Source organism: Trichosurus vulpecula, chromosome 1 (assembly GCF_011100635.1).
Source record: "Trichosurus vulpecula isolate mTriVul1 chromosome 1, mTriVul1.pri, whole genome shotgun sequence".
In the NCBI taxonomy this organism is placed as follows: domain Eukaryota; kingdom Metazoa; phylum Chordata; class Mammalia; order Diprotodontia; family Phalangeridae; genus Trichosurus; species Trichosurus vulpecula.
Window position 1 is genome coordinate 167,250,172 of NC_050573.1, and position 19,361 is coordinate 167,269,532.

Genomic DNA, 19,361 nt, shown 5'->3' on the forward strand with positions numbered 1-19,361 from the left:
AAAAGTTCATATTCTATAAAATGAAATAAGTCCAATATCCCCTTTAACCTTATCTGAAGTCTCTGAAGACTAGGATGAATGAAATTTAAATCAAACAAAACAATAACATTGTTTACCAAAGCAATTGCTGATGAATTATTTGGGTAAGTTCACTCACTATGATATCAAAAAGGAGTTATAACTAAGCCCATCATAAAGTAAAAATTATGCATCAGATAAGACCCTTCACTAGCTGCTCTGAGGTCCACCTTCAGGGATGTAGGTCCTAGACAAGAGCCATAGTGTAATCCCCCGCTTCATGTCACCAAGACAAACTTGGATTAAAATGAGCATCAGGGGTATCTCTGAGGAGGAAGAGAAGAGAAAGAGATGTCATAAAGCAGTGGTATGCAGCCTGGGAAGTGTCTGAAAAAGGACAAAGAGCATTGTTACCAGGCAGTCATTCAAGATCCTTTGGTGGTGGTTAGGCTGAGGAGGAGAGAACATGGGCTACTTGTATTTGTATTGGGTATCCAAAGGATACAAAGACAATGACACAGTATCTTTTCATTTTAGCCCATGTAGGAAGCCACCATTTTCTTAATCCCCATGCTCAGAGCCCCTCCAAGTCACCAATCGTCCTCCTGGTCTCTGTGGAGCAGAGGCCCCCAAAGTGCCATCAGGTTCCTAGGTGATCACCTTCATTTGTCCTTTCTTAGGGAAGCCTCTGGAGGCCTTACTAAATGATTGCTTCTGAGTACAAATACCTAAAAGTCAGAATTCCACTTCCCAAAGACATCACTGCAGAAGACACATTCCCAAGCAGCATAAGACAGATTGATTACACCCATTGGTTCCTGGTTACATATCACAGCTCTTCCACTGGCTCTACCATGAAGGTCTTTTGCAATAGCAAGGGTGTAAAGGTTTGTTTGGTTTTACCCAACTACTTTTGTCCTTATTTCTTTTTAGAGCCTGTTACAAGGAATGACTTAATAGGTTGGGAAAGGGAGGTAATATATTCCAAAATGGGTGTAATAGAGTAACAAAAGGCATTAGAAAATTTTTAAAAAGAAAATAATTTCCCCATGGACATAATTGTGAAAGACACTTCCATTCCCTTTCCTCTAATTTGTTTATCATGTGATTTTTTTGAATGTGTTGAGTATCCTCACTGAATGGCCATTACCTCCCTCAAAGTGAGAACCTGAAAAATCCTTAGCCTAAAAGGGCCAGGGTCTCCCAATGAATCCTGGGCCATCTCCAGTGATCCTGATGAACATCAGGACACTGGACCCAGATGGCTCTGGAGGAGAAAGTGAGGCTGGTGACTTTACACAGCTCTCTTCCACTCAAATCAAAGTCAACTGAAAGTCATGTCATCATTTCCCTGATGTCATGGTCCTCTTCGAGAACAAAGGACAAACACAATTGCAGTATCTAATTTAAGATGATCATTGAAACTCATGTTTTGCCAAAGCTCTTTCTATTTTCCCCTAATATTTACGTAAATGTAATGTAAATGTTCTTCTTAGGTCTTAGAACACTAGATTATTGAGTTTAATTATTCAAATATTTGCTTATTTAATTTGCTCCACTGCTCTATTTTCCCAATATCAAATAGTTTTGATGATTACCATTTTGTAGTGTAATTTGAGGCCTGGAAGTATTATTCTTCTTTGGTTCCTACCTTTTCTTTTGTTATTTGTCTTAATATTTTCAATCTTTTGTTATTTTATCTAGCTCCCTAAAGTATCCCCTTGGTAGTTTAATTGGTGTAGTATTAAGTATGTAAATTAATTTGGATAATATCATCATTTTTATCATATTGACATGGCCCAAACATAAGCAATAAATATCCCTCCACTTATTTTTAATTGTTATTTCTTTAAAATGTTTTGTAATTATATTTATTGAAGCAATGAGTGTTTTTGTGTTCCAGATATTTTATGCATTTTATAGCCATTTTTAATATTATTTCTCTTACTATCATTTCTTCCCAGATTTTTTTATTGCTATATAAAATGCAGAATATTTTTGTGTATTTATTGCATAACGATATTAATTATGTCAACTTGTTTCTTTGCTGATTCTCTGAAGTTTTCTAAGTAAGTCATCATGTCATCTATAGATGTGGGCCTTTAATTGCTTTCTCACTACTTGCTCCTATTAGCATTTTTAGAACCATGTCAAAAAATAATGAGTAAAGATCCTGAGTTACTGCTATATTTATTGGGAAAGCTTCTATTGTTTACCCATTGTGAATAATGCTAATTTTTGGTTTGAAGTATATACCTTTTATCAGATTTATTGTCAAAAGATTTTTCTGAATCTACTGGGTAAATATTTTAATATTACTAATTATATTCCTTGTTTTCCTAATGTTGAACCCTTCTTTCATAGGTAACATAATGTAGATTTATCAGAGAATAATTTGGGGCATATGTTGCCATGGTTCTTTTTGCTTGTATTTTATTTAAGATCTTTGAATCAATATGAATTAGTGACTTTTGCCCATTGTTCTCTCTTTGATTTCTCTTTCCCTAATGTGGGTATTAGGAGTATATTTGTCTCATAAAAAGAGTTTGATAGAATGTTTTCTTTCCAAATTTTTGAGAATAGTTAGTATATGATAGGTATAAATTGTTCTTTAAATGTTTAATAGAATTAACCTGTAAATTCATCTGAATTAGTACTGCTTCTCCTTTCCCACCCCATTTTGTTTTTGTTGTTGTTGTTGTTTACATCCTTTTCAATTTAATTTTCTAAGCTGGAGTCCTTTAAGATCTCTAGTTCATGTTCCATTAATTTGGGTATTTTGTATATTTGCAGATAATGACCTACTTCTGTTAAATTTGCATTTGTTAACATATGATTGTGTATACCAGATTGTGATCATTCTTTTTGTTTCTTTGTGATTCCAACTTTGTTTTTGTCATTTGCCTTTCTCCTCCCTTTATTTTTTTATTAGTTTAGCTAAAGGTTTATCAATACTGTTCATCTTTTCAAAGAACCATCTCTTGTTTTTGTTTATTTCTATAGTCTTTTTGTGTGTTTTTTTTTTAAATTTCATCTGTTTCTCCCCTAATTTTCAAGTTTTTTCTTTTGTGCTTATTTTGGGTTTAATGTGTTAATTTTCTGGTGTGTCTAAAATTGCATATTCAACTCATCAATCCTCTCTTTTCCCATTTTGTCAATGTATGTTTTCATACATTAACAAAGCATTGACATTAAAGAGGCAGTATGGCATGGTGGGTAGAGAATAAGCCTTGAAGCCAGGAAGCTTTGGATTCAGGTCCTACCTCTGATCCCTAATGGCTTTGTGACTGGGCAAGTCTTTTAACTTCTCAGTGTTCTTGGCAATTTGCTAAGATGATTAGCTGTAGAAAAGGTCCCAACCCGCTTTGGTAGAGGCATTTCTTTATGCCAATGAAATTACAGGTCCAGTGCCTATCCTAGTGTTTTCGGACCTAATTTTTTCCCCTTAAATACTGGTATAGCTATATTCCAGAATCTTTTTCATTGTTATTTCATTATTGTTCTCTTTCATATAATTATTATTCCTATAAATTGTTCTTTGGTCCAATCATTATTGGTGATGGTACTTCTCATTTGGTTCTGTATCTTTGCTTTCTATTCCCTGTATTAATTATTCTTTTACTGCATTATGGATTTGGAAAGAATGTATTTAATATTTCTGATTTATTACATTTCATTGTAATTTCTACATACCCTTGCATATGTTCTGTTTTTTGTAAAGGTATCATGGGCTGCTAAGAAATACATATATAATTCAATATTTTCATTCAAAAGATGACAAATCTTCAGCTCTAACTTCTCTAATAATTTGTTCAGGTTTATATTTATTTTTTTTAATTTATTTACTTATTTGTTTTTAGTTTTCAACATTCAATTCTATAAGATTTCGAGTTCTAAATTTCCTCTACCCTCCCCGCCCCTCTCCCCCCTGCAAAACCTCCTTTTGGAGAAGTTTTATCTTCTTTCTTATTTCTCTCCCATTCTAGTCCTTTCTTAATTATTTTCTCTATGTTATGGGCTATTTACCCTCTTACTTATTCCTTTTAATTTTCTCTTAAGTCCTTGATGTGGCTAGAGTTTTTGAAGTGCCAAATTTAAATTTCCCTCTCTATCCTATTTCTGTTACTACATTCGTGGATCTTACCTTTTCCTGCTCCCCCTTTTTTTCCATTATATCTAATTCTTAGAAACATTGTTTCACAAAGGAAGCAGCGTTGAGTGTAAGCAGTATTATATTTTAGAAGTTACTCTGCTTCTTGAGCCTATCCTCATCATGATAATTCACTTCTAAGACCAAGTTATTCTATCATTGTCGTATGTCTGTCTTACCAGCCTGGTTGCTGAGTGCCTTTGGAACTCAAAATCCTTTTTCCTGGGATGTGATGTAATCTTGATGGATTCAGCCCCTTCTTAGAGAAGATATTATCCCAGGTAAACCCTCTACCTTTTACCATAGACACACTCTTCCTCTAGCTATGGGAGGAGGGGAATGGGGAGAGGGAAAAGACTTTACATTCTAACATTGTGGGCATTATTTCTTTTCCCATTCCAGGGCAAGATTTCCCTTTATTCTGCTCATCTTTCTTTTGTTCTCCCAAGATTTCAAATGCCTTTCTTTACTTTAAGGGTCATCTTTTTTTTTTCTTTCATGATCAGACTCAGCTTTTCAGGATGTGTTATTGTGGGTTGTAGCTTAAGTTCATTTGCTCTTTGGAATATAATTTATTAAAAACCTCTTTATTATACTTCTCCATTGTTTTCTGTGATTCTATTGCCCATAGGGTATGACTTTATTTCATAGCAGAAGCTCTTTCTTCTGGGTCTTTTCAAAATTTGCTCTTGGTTATTGAAATTGCAAAATTTCATCATTACATGTCTTGGAATTTAAAGAGCGGGAATTTTCCCTGGTGGTGATCTGTGATCTTGATCGATCAGTACTTTGTGCTCCATATTCAAAAGCTCTGGGCAGTTTACTTGTATTGTTTCCTATCATATGACTTTGTAGTTTTTGGATGTATCATGTTCTTCTTGGAGACCTGTGAACTTGAAGTTACCTCTCTCATCCTACCTTCGAGGCCATTTGCTTTTGTTTTTGTTGAGTACACTGAGTGCCCTTTTTCTCTTCTGTCAAATTTTCTTCAACTTCTATATTTCCGTATTTCACATCTATCATTCTCTCTTTCTCAGAGCCTCTACTTTTTGAGATTGTCCATAACATTTTTTATGTTTTGCCCTGCTATTGGTGTTTTTAAATTCTTCATTTCTAGTGCAATTTCTAATGTAATTTCACTGTTACTAGCTTATTTTAAAAACTATCTTTTGAAACATACTACCATGTCTTGTTACTCTATGATCTCTGGTGAAATCACAGGATTTTCTTTTTTTACATCAGGAAACTTTGGTTCCTTTTCTTTCATTGCATAAGTATTCATTGTAACCTGGCCTCTTTCTGCATTTTCAATCATTTTTCTTCCTGTCTTCATGAGCCTTTCTGTTGTTCTACCTGCATGAAAGCTAGATTTTTACTTAGACATTCTTCCTTGACCTTATATATAGCCTTTCGGCCTTTCATTATATTCCTAGTTACTTGTCTCTGGTTTCCCTCTATACTCTTTGGCTCTTTCATCTTCTTCTCCTTTTGCATAGACCCCACCTCATTTAATGCTATATGTCCTCGGCCTCCTTGCCCCCATGCCAAATAAGTTGGGAGGTGAGGATAGAGTGATCTGATGTTTTTTAGTGAGATTCTTACCTTATTTGGTGTGTTTATTTTCTTATCTTTTGGATTCAACTTTAGTTACTCAATATCTGGTTTTAAAGTTGAAGTTTACACATACCATCTTGCTAATCATGTGATCCTACTCCCAGTGGTAAGATTGTGTCATACACACATATGTGTGGGTACGTATATATCTCAGTACATTGCATATATGTGTATATTTTAAAATCTCATCCTCCCACGGACAGGTTACTCTGGTATCAAAATGAATATAATCAGCAATCTTCTGTAGTCATCCAACATCAGTCACCAGAGTAATTGAGTGAGTGAGTAAGCAGCTTAGGGGCCCAGAGCACATGAGAAGCTATTTTTCATCTGAAATCTTTCAGCAACCTCATCCAACACTGTCACCTTTAGGAACACATGGAATGGCCCCACAAAGAATCGATAAGGTGGGAAGGGAAAACACTTTTTACAAAACATTCTATGGGTTTGTCATGCCCACAAGGCATATTTTAAAGTCATGTCACCAAGATGAGTGCTGAATCGGCATCTTCAGGTCGCTGCCCTTAGACTTCCTCCTCTACCTTGCAGAATCACAGAATGTCGGAGCTGGAAGCATCTTGCAGATTCTCTAATCCAGCTTCTTAATGTTACAGATGAGAAAACTAAGTCACAGAGAAATGATATGACTTACTTAAGGTCACACAGCTAATAAACAGTGGGATCGGAATTCAAAAACCAGAATTTATGACTTCTATGTCGAGCACCCTTTTCCACAATATTATATTATTTCTTAAAATAGGTTGTTAAGTGTTTGCTAGTATGTCTCAAAAGAAATGTCTTTCTGAAAGGCTAATAAGCCACACACATGATTCATGTTCACTCTGTAATCATGGTTTGCTATGGAGTGCTCATTGCGGTTTTTTTCCTTTAGACCTTTTAAAGTTACATAGCCTTTACATCCAAAAATGAAAATTCATGGACTCTTTTTGTCTGCTCCTTATCTGGATCTGGATGAATCACCTGGATTATATTTTCTGTATATAGCAATATTTTGTGCTATTTGATTTTGGGCCTCGTCTTAGATTATACTTAAAACCAAAGGGCCATTAGAGGTTTCAGATGAGAATGTAATTTGGGAACAGAAAAGAGAGGAATCGAATTCAGAAATCTCGTAGTTACATAAAAATGCCCCAAATCTAGCTTCACTTGTGAAATCTGCTTTCAAAGAAAACGTGGAGCATGGTCTGAAAAACCCTCACTAAATAAACCTTCTTTCTTGGGATGTCCCTTTTGCAGTTATGGCTGGGACAGAAGATAGACATCAGAAATCTAAGCGATGAATTACTAGATATTTTACAGCCCTGTCTTCAGTACCTAAGTGCAGAGAAGGAGAGACGTTGGAGGCTGAGAGACTGGGATGTGGGTATAGACACACTCCTGCCACCTTATCAGAGGGTGGATCCAAATGAGTTTCAATGGTTTAGACAATGAAACTCACCTGGGTGTGTGTGGTTTGCTTTGTTCTTCAGGTTTAAATGTACTCCAAAGTCAAACTGAAACCCTAAGGATTGAAATTTTATAAGAGGCCAACCCTTTAGTTATGTTTGCCCCATGTTCATGTGAACTGAAACCAATGGGCTTCTCACAACCCCAAATGGACCTTATTTTTACATCTTCTATAGAAAGATGGTCCCTATAGAGAACTAGCCAAGTTGGCACAATGAGCTTTTGGTCAATGCTAACACAAAAGGAAGGTGTCAAAAAACTAAATGTGAATACTGTACTTTCTGATCTAGTCTCATTTGCTGGAATTTTAATTAATTTAACATTAATCTATAATCAAATCATTTCTCACTGAGAGACAGAGACACACACACACACACACACACACAGAGAGAGAGAGAGAGAGAGAGAGAGAGAGATCTAAACTGGCATAATCCTCTATGACCTCTGACATGATTTTGCCCAAGATGGTTTCAGGTAACATTGAAAGAAGATGCCATAGGGCATTCATTGCAATATTGATACTAAATTATTGGTCCCCCTCAACGGGTAAACAGTATGGTGGGCATAGGGAAAGAGCATTCAATTTAGGTCAGAAGATCTGAGTTTGACTCCCACTTTTGCTGTCAGCACCTAGGCCATCTAGGTTTCTTCATCGAGATAAATAAGAGGTTTGAACCAAGGTACCTTTCACTTCTAAATCCTGCAACTCCACTGTGCCTTCCATACTTATTGTCCTCATCAGCTTAAAGCTGAATTTCAGAGGGAAGGGATTAATCAATCAATCAACAAACACTTATTAGGTGCCTACTATGTGCCAGCACTGTTCTAAGTAGTAGGAAGGGAAAAAACCAAAGAGTCAATATTCCAATATATACCAATATAGGATAAATAGAATTGAAGATAATTTACCGTAGGAAATGACCGTGGGAGGGCTGATAATCCTCACATATTGGGCAATCGGGTCAAAGAAAAGATGTGAAACATGGGGGAGGGACTGTTTTTGCCCAGCAGGACGTGTTGGAACCAAGTGAGCCATGATCCCAAGGATAAGAGATGAATCTGGGTGCCGGGGGAGGCGGGGTGACTGTTCTGAATTTGCCGATGAAGCACTGATTCTTAGAAGGTGGGGAGGGCAGCTGCCATAAAGGAAGTCACACGGCAGAGCCACCACAGGAATGCCACACGTGGCGAAGAGAAAGGGGGCTCAATACCCAAGTGTTCAGAATAGGGTTGCATAGCAAGAGCTGGAAAGGACCTCAGAGCCTACCCAGTCTGACTTCCCCGCTGCTGCACATAAGGAAATAAGGCCAAGGGATATTAAGAGACTTGCCCACACAAGGAATCAGCATCATAGGTGAGATCTGAATCCATGTCCTCTGACTCGAATGCTGGGCTCTTTCCACTGCACTACGCAGCCCATTTTAGATCTGAGCTCCGATTTTTCTGTCTGAATCACAGTCGAGAAATAGAGGACCATAGGTCTAGAGCTTCCTAGATCCTTGTGGTTCCTGGCAAGCAATTAGAGTTAAGAGAATAGTATGTGCAACCACAGCTAGGTGAGGCAGAAGCTAGGCGGCACAGTGGATGGAGTACTGGACCTGGAGTCAGGGAGACCCAAGTTCAAATCCAGCCTGACACTTACTATTGAGGTGATCCTAGGCAAGTCACTTAACCTTTATTTGCCTCAGTTTCCTCAACTGTAAAATGGAGATAATAAAAACATCTACCTCTCAGGGTTGTTGTAAGGCTGAAATGAGATAATATTTGTAAAGCCCCTGGTACGTAGTAGCAGGCACTATATAAATACTTATTCTCCAACACACCCACCTCCAACTTTGTTCAGTCATTTCTGTCATGTCTGACCCTTCATGATCCCATTTGGGGTTTTCTTGGCAAAGATACTGGAGTGGTTTGTCATTTCCTTCTCCGGCTCATTTTTACAAATGAGGAAAATGAGGCAAACAGGGTGAAGTGACTTGCTCAGAATCACACAGCTAGTCAATGTCTGAGGCTGGATTTGAACTCAAGAAGATGAGTCTTCCTGATTCCAAGTCCAGTGTTTTAACCACCATGCCACCTAGCTGTCTGAAATGCCCCCATTCTAATGAACGGCAAATCTGTTGAACCATCTCGCTTTAACCCCTTTCCTATATATGAGCTACATTTTTGTGTCTAGAGAGGCAGTGACCTAGAAAAGGGGCCTCTTCTTTGGTGACTCAGAATTACACCACTCTTAATCTCTAGCATCCTTCCTGGAAAGTTGAGGCAACAGGATACTGTGGGAATGAAGGAGGATACCAGCCCCAGGAAATATTGTGCCCTTTTCCCTTGTGGAGATAATATTGCTGTTGTTCAGTCATTTCGGTCACAACTGCCTCTTCATGACCCTATCTGGATTTTCTTTGCAAAGATACTGGAGTGGTTTGCTGTTTCCTTCTCCAGCTCATTTTACAGATGAGGAAACTGAGGCAAACAGGGTGAAGTGACTCGCCCAGGGTCACACAGTGAGTAAGTATCTGAGGCCAGATTTGAACTCAGGTCTTCCTGATTCCAGGCCCAGCTACCTGTCCTACCTCCAACTGGATTTAGTTAAAGAGAGAAAAGTGAGTTTTGTCATTGCTCTTGCAACACCTGGGTTTCAATATGTCCCTAGGGGTAGCCTATGCCCAGTGGGGTGTCAGGTATTAGGTTAGTAATACAATGGTTCCCAAGTAGGGGGAGGTCCCCGTCAGATCTAGTGGCAGTAATTTTAACTCACTAAGCTCCTAAAGATCCCTTGTTACTCAATGCAAGTATCTATCTAGAGCTATTAATAAACCTCAACTGGGTACCAGTATTTCCTAGAACTAACAGGCAGAAATGAAGACACAGGACATTTTAGGAGGATATTCTTCTCTGAACTACCCTTCCTCTATTTCTCACTCCACCTAGCCATCCTGAAAGCTACCGATGGAACCCGCCCAGTAGCTGTTTGCCACTCTCTCGGATGGCATGGCTCAGAATACCAAAAACTCACGAGGAAGTTGAGCAGACACCTTAAGCTCCTTCCGTAGAAACTCAGATGGACCTTCTGCATTACTGATTCCATGGGACTGAGTGACTCAAGCCAGAGATATTAGTCAGTCCCCTCACCCTCAGCCTATTTTTGTACAAAGCTCCACCAAGAAACTCGGACGGACTCAATATGATGCAGATGAGCTATTTCTAGAAAAGTATACCTCCCCATGTACCGTCCCTAAATAGGGACAATGATTTTTAAAGAAGCTCATGTCAGGCCTGGTAATATCAGCCAATCAGGTTTTTCCACATAGTAAACTCAAATAGTTTGCGGGGAGAGGGAGGTCAATCAATGCAATAGCCTAGGAGAAAGCATTTTCCCTTATGTCAACCATTAAAGTATCACTCTTCTTAGAATGAAAGATGGCTAAGCATGGTGGTTTGGTTTTGTTTTACTGGACCTGGAATTTCGTCTTATGGAGGGAACTACCTCCACCAATGTAGGTTAGCACCTCCTCTGCATGTTATAGTCATAAATAGTTGCCTAGGGCATTGCCTAGGTATGACTTGTCTAGGGTCATACAGCCGGTGTGATCAGACTTAAATTTAGGTCTTCCTAACTGCAAGACCACCTAAATACGTTATCCCATGGCTATCTTTTGTGATTTAATCCAATGATCTTACCGGACACAGTCTATATCTTCCGGAAAACTTTCTCAAACTAACTTTTCAGACCTATAAAGACGATGTCAGACTCACCTATACTCACATTAAAACACCTGTGATTATCTAGTTTACCCCAAACATTTCATATTTGTTTTCCTATTAGAGTTTAAGCAAGGGAAAAAATAGCAATGATTTTTGGGGTTTTTTCCCCTTTCATCTAGATCCCAAAGACCTCTGGGGGAGATGCTCCATAGACTTGGTACTTGGTGATAGACTAGTTTGGAGCTCAAAGGCCTTGTTCTGTGTGTGTGTGTGTGTGTGTGTGTGTGAATACAGACTAGCTTCCTAGAGAAGCAGGACCCTTCTAGTTATTGTTTCTCTTTAGGCAGCCTTCTACTAGGTAGTAGAATCCATTCTCATGACGCAATCTACAGGAGACCTCTCAAAGCACAGCCACTATACACTTATCTGGTGCCTCCATCAGGAGGGTTTCACAAACACTAACTTGTGGGGAGCTCCAACACAGAAAGAGACAAACACAAATAGAAAGTGGTTTGCTCAAAATCACACAGGAAGTGAATAGCAAACCCAGGGAAAGGATTAGGTCCTGACTCCCAGGTTCTTTCCGGACTGATAGAACAAAGAGTCAGATTTGTAATACCAAGGGAGACACCCATGTTACTGTCAATAACCCACCATACCTAAGTAGACAGCACATAACTGTGGCACAGTATAAAAAGGGCTAGATCTGGAGTCTGAAGACCCAAGTTCTGATCCCAGCTCTGCTATTTATGACCTGTGTGACCTTGGGCGGTTACTTCTCTCTAAACCTCAATTCTCTCATTTGTCAAATGCAAGATTGGACTGGATGACCCCTAATGTTTCGTCTACTTATAACACTATGATCCTATTATCGTAGTGACAAGAGTTTCATAGGATACCAGACTTAGAGATGGAAGTTCTTAGATAGGTATAAAAAGTAAGAGATATAGACACATGACATAGGGATTCAGAGTGGGGAAAGACCATCTTTCTTTACTAATTCATAGGAACCTATGACTTAGAGCTGGAAAAGAACCCAGAAATTCTCCAGCCTAAGGGTTCTTAACCATTTTTGTCATGGACACCTTTGGCAATTTGGAAATTGTGACACAATTCAGACAAAGAAAGCAACTGTTTTCATCAGGACCCAAAAGTCTCACTCTGGATGCTGGTCTGCTTTTGGTTCAGTAACGGGGCTATGGCTGTGGGGACGTGGGTGTGGGCAAGAATGTTTGTTCAGTTCTAGAGCAGTACTGGAGTGATCTTACATTGCCTCCTACTTTGCCTTTAAAATTCATCATTGCTATTGACATCACTTTTCCATCATCATCATCATAACTGATTATGTTAGCCTGATGTGCAAGTCAATCAGAGTTCAGCTCTGAATTAAGAAGTAGAGAAAGTGACTACAGAAGAGACTCATGTTGCGGAGATACAAAGGTGTAGTAGGAGAGGTATCAGTTTTATGTAAGCTGGGCTGATTTCCATTTAAAGGGCCAAAACACGTCTTCGGGATTTGGTTGATCCAGGGGACTAGGGCTGGAAATATTGAAGTGGCTTCCTTTTCTCTTGTGGGGAGTTGGTGTAGTTAGTAGGATTCCTTCAGGAAATGTCCTTCAGGAAATCCTTTTGCCCTGCTAAAACTTAGAACATTGCCAAAATACCCCAATCTTATTTGGTCATTTCAAGTCACCGAAATCTCTGAATCTAGACTTGAGTTTGTCTAGGGCAGACGTTCTGAACCTCTTTTGTGTCATGGATACCTTTGACAGGCTGCCAAAGCCCATGGATCCCTTATCAAAATAATGTATTTAAATATATAAAATAAAATGCGTAGAATTGCAAAGGAAACCAGTTCTACTGAAAAAAAATTATCACACTCCAGATTAAGAACCCCTGCAACCTTCAGCATGGGTCCAAGGTTCCCCCTACAGTGCTTGGGTTGTTCTAATAAAAGAGGACCATTCTATCATTTGAAGTTTGTTGTTTGCTTTTTTAAATAATTTTTGTTAATATAGCTTGTAATTTACATCATCAGAATTTTTCCAAATATTCTTCTCCCTCCCAGAGAGCCATCCATATAACAAATAATATTTTTTAAAGAAAAAAATAAGAAGAAATAAAAAAATCAGCAAAAACCAATCAGTGCATGAAAATATGTACAATATTTTGTACCTCTATGGACCTCCCACTTCTGCAAAGTAGTAAGAGTTGTGATGTCTTCTCAGAATGGCTTTGGAGCCATTCTTATTCTTTGTAATTTTGCAAAATTCACTTTTGATTGTTTTGTGGTCATCCTTACCATTTTCATTATTATAGTCATTATATATTATTTTCTTCACTCTGCTTATGCCAGTCTGTAGTTGATCACGTAATAATGCCATGCTTCTCTGTATTCATCATATTCAACATTTCTTGTTATTGGTCAATCATTTTCAGTCACATCTAACTCTGTGACCCCATTTTGGAGTTTTCTTGGCAAAGACACTGGAGTGGATTTCCATTTCCTTCTCCAGCTCATTTTACAGATGAAGAAACTGAGACAAATAGGGTTAAGTGACTTGCCCAGGATCACACAGCTAATTAGTGTCTGAGGTCAGAATTGATCTCAGAAAGATGAGTCTTCCTGATTCCAGGACTGGCACTCTATTCACCATGCCACTAGCTTCCCTCCTCTATTTCTTACAACATAGTAGTAATGATAATTAGTAATGATAATTAATAATAATAATAGTTAGCACTTACTAAGGTTTTAAGGTTTGCCTAACCTTAAAGTGTTCATTATCTCAATTGAGCCTCATCTATCAATAAAGTATGTGCTATCATTTTCTCCATTTTACGTATGAGGAAACAAAATCTCCGAGAGGTTAAGTCACTTGGCATGGTCACACAGCTAGTAAGCTATGAGGAAGAATTTGAACTCAGGTCTTCCTGACTCCAAATCTAGTGCTCCATTATATTCGTGAACCAAAATTTTCTTAGTCATCCCCCAATCAATAGAAATCCACTTTGTTTTCAAATCTTTGCTACCATAAAAAGTGCTGCTATAAATATTTTGGCATATATAAGGATGTTCTTCTTATCAATGACCTCACTAGGGTATAAGTCTTGTATTAGAATCTCTGGGTCAAAGGTATAGACATTTTAGTAACTTTTTTTGTATAATTACAAAATACAATGGTTTTATTTGTCTACAACTCCACCAACAATGCACTAGCGTACCTATCTTTGCCTCCACCATTGACTATTCCCGTCTCTTATCATCTTTGCCAATTTGTAGAGTGTTAAGTGAAACCTCAAGGTTGTTTTGATTTTCATTTCTCTTATTATTTGATATTTTTATCTTTTCTTTATTTTAAGATCTTCTTCCAGGACTGCCTACACTAGGCTTCTCAAATCCCCCAGTCCTGAGGTCTTTAGAAATATCCTTAAAGACATTTGTGTGGTAGAAGGTTCTTATGAAGATTTGAGGAACTTTGCAACCAAAAGGTGGCTATAGTAGGAGTGGTATCTGTTTTAGGAAGGCTGAACTGCTTGTCCTTTAAGGGGGTAAAAAGACCATCCATGGGATTTGGTTTGTCCACGGAACTGGAGCTTGAAATTTTGACTTTCATATCACTTGAGGCATAAAAATTTCAGTCTGTGGAGGGTCAGTGTATGAGAGATTTAACAGAATTGGCAATGCCCAAGGGGATGGCTTTCTGATCTAGTGTTACCATGGAGGATACAGAGACATAGGGGAGCAGTATCCATTTAAAGAAATCATAAGCATCTATCCTTTTTGGCATCTATATCCCCTTAGCTTCTTATTGTAGATAAGTGTGTTTTTGTTGAATCTTATGATACACGAGTGTTTCATTGTGTTCCAGTTCTGAATCTGAATCACTTGTCTGATCTGAACTAGACCTAAACCTCAAGAATACATGCCAACCTGTAACCGTATAAACAGTAAGTGAAGTTCATTGCAATCCCTGGATCAGCAACCCAAAGAGTCATGCATGCATCGTCACTCCAGACCCTAAAACCATGATTACTGACAACATGGCTGATCCCATGAGGAAGCCATAAGGAATGTTCAATAGCAACAAGGATCACCAAACTCAAGCATTAAATGTTCCAAGGCCACCCCATTCAGGGGAGAGCTCTTTATGCCTCTTAGGGGCTAGGCAAAAAGGTACAGACAATAGCTGAGGTTCACTGAAGGAAAGTGGAAGGATGGAAGAGGCTTAGCTCCTATTTCCAATTGACGTCTTCCCTAGCTGGCCTTGCACAAGGTGTCTGTGAAAAGGAAACTAGAATCAGGTTAGAGAAGCAATGGAGAGTGTAGGGGAAGAGAAGCTCTTCATACCTTTCTCTGATGGGAAAGTGCAGCAAGGAAAAAAGCTAATTTGGGGGAAAATGTAAATTTAAGCAGAAAAGCAAGATGCAAATCATGAATGCATGGCTATCACATAGATGGAGTCAATACAGGATTTGGGGTTCTCCAAACAATTCACAGGCCAAAAATAGGACTGCTGTCTACCATATGGATATTTCTAAAACATTTTCGCAGTTTACATAGCATTTCCTATATACTCTCTCACTTGATCCTTATAATAACCATGGGTGGTAACCACACAGAAAGGTAGTATTATAAAATGGAAAGATCATTGGATTTGCAGTCAAGATTTGGGTTCAAATCCTGGCTTTGTTACCTACTACCTGTTTAACCTTGGGGGGGTGGGGAGCACTCTCTAGACCTTGCTGTCCTTGCCTATAAAATGAAGGGGTTAGACTAAATGACCTCTAATATCCCTTCCAACATTAAAGCTATGATTCTATAAGGGTATATGGAGGAGGAATTGTTATATCCATTTACAGATGAGAAGATTGAGACTTAGATAACCAGGTTAGGTGACCAACTCAAGTCTCCTGATTCCCAGTATAGTGCTCTTTCCATTACAACAGTGCCCCTTTCAATCAACCAACAAGCATTTATTAGTTATCTACTATGTGTCAGGCATTCTGCTGGCACTCAGGAAACAAATACAAAAATGAAAATATCTAAATTTCATCTTCTAGTCTCTCCATTTTTGCTCCAATCATGGAGGATGGATGGGGTAGCCCTTCTCTTTGTCTATGTCAACCCATCCACTTGTGCTCTTGACTTCATACCATCTCATCTTCTCTAAGAGTTTGACTCTTCAATCATCCCCTCTCTCTTTTCAACCTCTCCTTATCCACTGACACCAAGGTCTCCCCAACTTTAAAAAAAACTTCACTAGACCCTCCCCTCTCCTCAAGATATAACTTTTTTCCCTTTCTCAGTCAAATTTGGAGAAAAAGCTGTCTATATTCATTGTCTCAACTTCTCTCCTCCTGATCACTTCTCAACCCCTTGCAATTCGGCTTCTATACTTAACAAACAACAAAAACTGCTCTCTCTAAGGTCTCCAATGACCTCTTTATTGTTAAATTTAATGGCCTTTTATCAGTGTTCATCCTTCTTGATCTTATGAATTTAGTCAGTCTTCAACTGTCCTAGAGAATAAAGAGAATTTGGAGGGACCATGTAGTGTTTCAGAGTTTTTTAAAATTATTTTTCAATTAAAAAATAATTAACTTTTTTCCTTCCCTTTCTTCCCCCACCATTGAAAAAAAAAAAAAGAAAAAAGAAAACCTTTGTAACAAATATGCACAAATTGCCAGATTGGCCACATCCAAAAAAAAAAAAAAGTCTAATTCTGTGCTCCAAGTCCATCACCTCTCAATCAGGAGGTGAGTAGCCTGCTTCTTCGTTGTCCTCAGGAATCATGGTTGGTCACTGAATTTTAAATTTTTTTTTTACAGCTATTTGTTTTCAGAGTATTGTTGATGTTGTATCGAGTGTTCTCCTGGTTCTCACTTCACTCTTCATCAGTTCATAAAAGTCTTCCAAGGTTTCTTTGAAGCTGCTTTTTCTTATGAGATAATAGTATTCCATTACATGCATATACCATAATTTATTCAGCCATCCTCCAACTGATGTACTCTTCTTTAGTTTCCAGTTCTTTGCTACTACAAAAAGAGCTGTTCTAAATATTTTTGTACATGTATTTTTGTCTTTTTCTTTTCTCCTTATTTGCTTTTATGTATTGGCTTAGTAGAGGATCATGTGAAGTTACCATAAGTTGATTTTTAAATGGCAAATGGATCTTTTTTTTTCTATCACTAACTCCTCACCCTGTATCCCTTTACAAAAAAAAAGTACGAGAAGAGAAAAGAAAAGAAAAGAAAAGAAAAGAAAAGAAAAGAAAAGAAAAGAAAAGAAAAGAAAAGAAAAGAAAAGAAAAGAAAAGAAGAGAAAAGAAAAATAAAGGAAAGAAAAAAATTTTAACCTGAATTTTTTTGGTCACTATCAGAATACCTTGTGCCAACACTTCCTCATGGTACTGAGGTTACTGGGTTCTTGAAAGTCATGCCAATGGAATACTGCCATTCTGGAAAGGCCTCAATATAGACCCAGTGATGTAGCGAGCCTAACTCAGTTCATAGAGACTTATCACTGGAAAGCTGGCCATTAGGTGAATTTTGTATTATTATTTTTAATCACAGTAATTCATGAAACCATCAACTAAAGCATGGAAAAGGTCATTATCTCTTTGCTCACACCAGTAAAATCACAAGTATTTTGATAGATACCATCAATTGATTACTTTGTAGATATTATCAAAATATTTAATTAATGTATCAGCAAATGCCTGTTGAAATTTTTTTTTACATGTTGCTTCCTACTTTTCTATGGGGATATATACTTAGGAGAGTGGATTGTGAATTAATTGGATAACTAAAACAAAAATGGAAATCAAGTTGTAATTTCATTAATACAATTTGTATGTAGAACTCATTCTCTTTTTCCTGATAGCTATGCTATCAGGAATGTAGAATCATAAACACCCAAAGTGAGAAACTGAGACAATTATCTAGGTAATAAAGACACAAAACAACCCCAATGCTTTTACCTAAAATAGATAATTGAGGCCAATGAATGGTTTTCTCTCTAAAATAATCTTCATGATTGCCTCATGTCTCCACTGTATTAAAAAAAATGTGTGTGGAAAGAGAAAGAGAGAGAGAGAAACTAATTCCAGCAGTGTCTGGAAATGTTCTACTAGTTTCATAAAACACCCATCTTCCCTTGTCCAATCAAAAAGTATATTCTCTTCAGAAATTGTATTGTTTTGGGGGAGAGAAAGACAGACAATAACAGATGATTGGGAAAGGAAGGCACTTACTGAGTGCCTTCTAAGCACCAGGCCCTGTGCCAAGCACTTTACCGATATTATCTCATTTGATCCTCACAACAATCCCGGGAGGTAGGTGCTGTTATCATCTCCATTTTATAGCTGAAGAAACTGAGGCAGTCAGCTGTTAAGTGACTTGACTTGGGTTACACAGCCAGTAAGTGGCTGAGATCAGATTTGAACTCAGGTCTTTGTGATTTCATCTCCAGCTCTCTAGCCACTGGACAAGAAGGAAGGAAGGAAGGAAGGGAGGGAGGGAGAGAGGAAGAAATGAAGGAAAGAGGGAAGGAAGGAAGGAAGGAAGGAAGGAAGGAAGGAAGGAAGGAAGGAAGGAAGGAAGGAGAACAGCAGAAGAAATCAAAACCATCATAGTTAGGAGTCAAGAAGACTTCTGCTCAAGCTGTCCCCAACATGCACTGTCAGACCATGGGCAGTCATTTATCCTTTCTGTACTCCCAGGCAACTAATTCTCCTAGACCATAAATTATAGAGTTGCCCATCTGCATCACAGGAGAGTATTTTCACATTAGGAGGCCCCCACACCCACAAAATCACGGATCCAACCCCCCAATATTACACTGTACAATGTAAGTATAATAGCCTATGTGCATTTTGTGCTTTACAATTTATAAAAGTTCTTTCACATGCATCATCTCACTTAATCCTCACAACAACCCTGTGTAAGGAAGGGAGCACAAGGATTATTCTCTCATCTCAGATACTTAGAAAGATGACATGCCCAAGGTCACATAGCCATTCCTAAAGAACAAAACCAAGACTAGAATTCAGATCTGTCCATTTCCAGGTCCACTATCCTTTGTACTGTGTCATTACGTCTATCTACACTTTTATAAATTCTTTGATACTCATGGATACATCACTCCAATTCTAAAAGGCACATCCTGCTTCTGACATACACTGATTGTATGACTCCAGGCAAGTTGCTTAATTTTCCCATGATCCAGGTAGCTCCTTAAACCTGTAAGATGCCAAGAGAGGGCCAACCTGCTGCAGAAGAGACAGGAAGCTCCTTGTTGGCAGCTTGCAACAAATTCACAGATACAGTCCCTATCTATGAGTACCTATTTGTATGTGATTATACAAAGAGTATATCTGTCTGTGAGAGGGAGAGAGCCTGTTCACTG